The following is a 5779-nucleotide window of genomic DNA, read 5'->3' as shown; positions in this document are numbered from 1 at the left end:
TTTAGAAACCCGTTCGCCGGCGTCTTAATTGAAAAGGGGCATCTGGGATCTGCCGTTGCCGTTCACGTGCCGCTGAACCCAAGATTAGACGCCCCGCTCCTGGGTTTTCCCACTTTACTGCCTTTACTGATCAGACAACAAAAGCAGTAATTAAGAGTCTGCAAACATGAATACTGTCTGCTGTTTGCGCAGGCCCGCCGACCATGAAATGAGCCCTAAAGAAGCCATCAGTGTTCCCAGCTTGAAAAGCGTCTTTAGCCGAATTTGGAAGTTGCTGATAAATGCTAATTGATCGCGATCCCGTCTTGGCGAGTGTCGACGCGGAGCCTTTATGCATATTCGAAAGGGAGTGGGAGTGTTTTAAAAATCTGTGTCGCATGTGTAAGTAAGATTTATCTGGTGCCTTCACAGTGGAATAAACAACGGCGCAGAGCGCACCAGTAGGTCTGCTTGAGAAAGCTTGTTTTGCAGCAAAGAAAAACAAATTCTTGGCTGAATATCAAAGGGGGAGCAGCACACCGCGGAGCTGTGAACTGGTGGGAGTTGTTGCGGAGCTGCGTGGGCATCCGGCTGCGTCCCAGTGGGGATTGAAGTCTGGACACAGGCAGCGAAGCGTTTATTATGCCGCACGGTCCCTCGGTGGCAGGGATAGGCTTTCCTTCTCCGTCTACGTGACACTTCGTGATCTTCACTTAGTGTCAAGTTACAGCTCTATAAGCTGGACCCCCGTGGTTCTCTAAACCTCATTTACTTTCTGTGACTTTACAGTCTTCTCTGTAGAAGCGCGACTGAAATACAACATAAATCACAATAAAAAGTGAAAATAACAGATATAAAAACAAAGTTTTGGGTTTGAGAAAAGTCACCACTTCTGTTTGATACGTTTCCAGTTCGACACAATGCAGTTAAACAGTTTGTTGAAAGCCAATCAGATCTATTAGAAACCAAATTCTGCTAATGTAGAAAAAACACAATTCAGTGATTGTGGCGTTTCCAATAAAAAAAAGAACGCAATTAAAATCACATGCGAATAAGACTGCTCACGCGATAGGACATACCACGTCATGATCCTCCAACTACTTCCTGTTGTCTTCTTTGTGGTTTGTGACAGTGGCAACATCCACTTATGAAAAGCTTTATCAAATTGTGCTCGGGGTTGTGTGCATCAGGTGAGGAATTACTTTCCAGTGTAGATTTCCTCCATGCTTCTGTAATAAAATACACCATGTGCTACAGTCATTCCTTAAAGTATTCACACCCCTGGCAAAATTAGACTTAAAATGAGTCATGGGAGGAGAATGTAAGGAGAGGAAACAGAACTGTTGCGCGATCAACCGTCATCAACTTCAAAATAAAAGAATAAATATAAATGTCTAACTACCATCTTCAGACAGTAACAAAAACTTCAACACAGGTAGGTGTTGAACACTGTAAGTTCAAAAAACAACCAAATAATCTACAGCTTCAGAATTTATATGTAAAAAATAATTTTTGTCAACCTAGCTGCTCTAAACGTTTTCAAAGTTAGCAAAAACACTAAAAGTGTGAAACAAAAAAATTAGCTCAGCTACTAGAGGAAGTGTGCCCAGCACTGCCATTTACAAAAGTTACACAGTAGTGAAGAATACACAAAGTGTAAATGGGACCATCGTTTTTCATAAATCAAAAAATAAAGTTAAAAAAACCATCCAATTAAACTAGCGCCTCGTGGTGCATTCACACCAAACGTGCTACACGCCTCAAAAATGCATCACACACTTCAAGTTTGACGCGTGTGCACTTTGAATGCAGACACTTGGCTTTTTGCTGTACACCTAGCGTTTCGAGTGTATGGATTAGATTCAAAGTCTATCTAGAGACGTCGAGGGCGCGTCAGACGTGTCGGCTGTAGCTGCTGTTTTCTGTCGGACACATTGGACGCTTCAAACGCTCAAAATGTTCAAATCTCGCCGCGCTGCAACGGGCCTTGACACGCCTCCACATAGACTTTGAATGCAAGCCAGATGCGCCTGACGCTCAAAACGCTTTTGGTGTGAACGCACCATCAGAATGTATGTAAAAAGATATGAAGCTAGCTGTGCTAAGAGTTTTCAAAGTTAGCAAAAGCGCTAAAGCTTTATTTTTTTTTTTACACTGACTATAATTTTCTTTTCATGGATCCTAATGCAACTCCTATTTTTACTTTGGCTTGAAAATAAAAACTTAACACTGTTAACACTTCGAGGCATGTAAGTCAAAGAGAAACAGATGTGATAAAATAAGAGAACACCACAATATTAAACATTACATTTAATAACCCACATCTAAATTTAACCCCGATAAAGAAAGCATTTCGTCTCGCTTCATCACAGGTGAGAAAACATTTCATGTTTTCTCACCTGTTTTTTTTGTTGTGTATGTGTGTGTAAATCAACCATGTAAGGCAATTAGAGCGAATCTGAAATGTGTGAGAGCTGGTTGCCCTGAAACTATGGATTTGTGCGACTGTCAAGGAGCAAGTCGTGTTTGAGCTGAGAGGTGCAGAGGATCAGAGGCCCGCCTCGCTTTGCCCCATTGTTAGCACTGCCAGTTATTGTCATAGTGCACATTCATCTCCATTCAATATGCTGTCACCGTTCCATCCTTGTTCACACAGCATATCTGTGAGCTCATTACCTCAGCAGGATGCGCACACAAACACACATTCGCACAAAAAAGAAGGGGGAAAAAAAAACAGAAAACCACAAGACCTTGGTGCATCGCCGGATTAAAAAGAAGGGAATCGCGCTCTTGTTCCATTATTAATTTGCTTATTTATTCAGAGCATCAATAAAACATGGCAATGAGTCTGCAGACTGACAAGGCGTTACCGAACCAGAGGAGAATCAACAAACTGGGTCTGAAGGAGATCACATTGCTCAGTAATTGCCTGGTGTTTTATTCAAACCACCTGGGTTTGGCATAGCCAGAGATCATGGGAGGCAAAGTGGATCAAGGAGAATTTCGTTAAATTGTGATTTTGGGCTGCGGCGGCAGAAGCTCCCAGAGAAGGACGCTGGGCTGTTGGGTTATTATTCAGCCTTTCACAGTAAAAGCAGGGCAGCGTTTCCTCTGGGTCGATTAATAACTGTGACTAGGTTTTGCTGAAATTCTTTTGATTTATCCATTTAATCCAGTGAAAGGAAAACCCAATTAGGAAGTTCATCCGTCTGTCCTTTCACTGCACCGTCTTAATCCCAATCAGGGTCTTAGGGGAACGTTGGGTCTTATTCCAGTCACAACTCCAACATTTAGCTGTGAAGTAACAACGATGACAACCAGAGACACCAAGGAGCGTTTCAGACAACGCACAACTGAGGCCAAGCTAGCATACCTACTTTTTGCAAAATTTTTGCGTTTCTATTAGCCTTTTCCAGCACGATACTTTAAAATGTGAATAAAAAATAAGTTGATGGAAATACGGATTTTGTTGCCGGTTTTCCCCAAATGTTGCGATTTTGGTGAAACTTTCGGCAACTAAATGACATTGACGAAGTCATTTTGAATTTTGCCGTTTCCACTAACCTTTTCAAATGCGACACTTCAAAATGCATATAGAAAATGTTGATGTAAACATGTTTATTGTAAATGATTTTTCCCCACATGGTTGAGATTTTTGTCAAACCTCTGGCAAATACATTAATCAGCATTCAAAACACATTGTTCACAAATATTAAAGACTGAAATGTTTACAACAACTGACAACTTAAAGTGTGCTTGAGTTTCTGTACAATTTAAAACACTTTTAGCGGTCAACATGAGTATTTTCCCATGAAGTGAACTGGTACAATAAACCAAAAAGAGATCTACGATAACGTTGAAGAAGCTGCACAACTCAGGTTGGAGAAGTTGTTGACTGAAAAATGATCATTTATGCACTTAATAAAAATTTGACCATATACTGGGAGAAAATCAATGCTTTTGATAAAGCAATACCAATTCAGATGAGACCATAACTGAACTTTTTTTGTCGACGTCTTTTGATTTGAATGTTTAAAATGATTCGCTGAAAGAAAAAATAAATCATCTTTTATTTGATCCATACATCCGCTGACTGACATGAGAAGTGAGTATGAAAATGACATTCAACCTCTTTGCCTGCAGGCAGACTGATTGCAAGCCTTGGTGAGTCAAAGGCAGAATTTACTTTAGAATAACAGAAGTGTGTTTTATACATTAGTCTTACGGTACGACTGTCTCTGAAGAAGAAACACCAACTTCTCTGTGTTGTCACCGACAACTCTGTGTTGTCTGTTTAGCAATCGCCTAAACAGATAAAACATTGAGAAATGTGTTAAAGTGTAGATTGAAACATTCCCCACTCTGCTCATTCCTACTTGTTACATTGAAATTAGACTATTTTTTGAGAAAGGTTCAACATCTGTTCTGTTGCTGCTTCATTAAACTCCAAATATAAGCTCAAGAACCGGTGCGTTGGCTCAGGTAGTTTATGTAGGGATTTCAGACGACGTGTGGCCGGATGGGCTGTGAATCTAAGGTGCAAACACAAAAAGACCACCTCTGTGTGGTGAATACTTGACATGCATCAGTTCTTGCCATTTATACACATTGAACTTGTCATGCTAAAGACAGAACAGATTTAGCCTATGGTAGTTCTGTCACTCATTGTCACAACTAATAAAATTGAAAAGGTGTCCTTTCTTGTGTTGAGTCTAGTAGGATGGAGATAACTGACACATTTAGTTTTATGGGTAATATAATCAATTGCTGTATTTTCTACTCCACATCCTTCTAAGTTGTAGGGCTGTCAGAAATATACCCCTATCTCCAAGTCTAAGGTTTTGGTGCACCAAGAATAGCCAAGTGCACGTATATTATTTTGTATAGTGTATGTAGAATACAGTAATGACATTTGCTATGTTTCCATCCAACTACAAATTTTGAGCAAATTTTTAAAGTATGACAAGAGAGAGAAAAAAAGAAAAGCCATCTACTGGCTTTGAGCGAACCATCCAGGCTACGCAAAGGATAATTTTGTCTGATGTTGATGCTACAAAAGGTAGCAAAAAAAAAAAAAAGATGTAGAGGTTAAAAACTAGCAAAGACCACACATCTCAAAAATGGAGAGAGTCCACCCCTCCAACAAAGCATGGACATTTTTGCTGACTTTTATGCCTCTGGTAAGGCATCCCGGTGGATGGGAGCGATCACTACACATTAGCGCATTAGCTCTTTTTTGGAAAAGCCAAAAACTCTCTATAACTAATATAACAACCTTTTTATTAAATTAAATTGAAGTTTTTTGAATGTTGCCTTTTCTGATGCAGTTCTACCAAATGTGCATTAAAACATTAATGAAAACATGGCTGTTGTAATCTGTTTTATCAATACGTTGGGATTTTAGTGAAAACCTTTGGCAAATAAATGAATTAGCATTAGCATCAAATCACATTGATGTGTTGGGATGACGGAATCACTGTCTCTAAAAACAACTGTGGATATAGAGCAGGTCATAAGGATGTTTTATATGACTTTTCAGCTTTAAAATGAAAAAAAAAACTGTATTCTCTTCTTCCCATTTTTCTATGGAAGAGGACTAGGGCCATTCAGAATTCTGAGTTTTGCTCTCAGAACTCAGAGAAAAAAGTAAGACTCTGAAAAAAGTCATGATTGTGAATTTAGTGTTGAAATTGTGAAAAAAGTCAAAATTCTGAAAAAAAAAAAAAAAAATTTTTAAATTCTAAAGTCAAACTTTGGATATCAGAAGATTAAAGTCTAAATGTTTTTGAGAAAAAAAAAG

This window comes from Poecilia latipinna, unplaced genomic scaffold, assembly GCF_001443285.1.
Source record: "Poecilia latipinna isolate Pla-1442-1.1 unplaced genomic scaffold, P_latipinna-1.0 Scaffold991, whole genome shotgun sequence".
In the NCBI taxonomy this organism is placed as follows: domain Eukaryota; kingdom Metazoa; phylum Chordata; class Actinopteri; order Cyprinodontiformes; family Poeciliidae; genus Poecilia; species Poecilia latipinna.
This window is presented reverse-complemented; position numbering follows the sequence as displayed.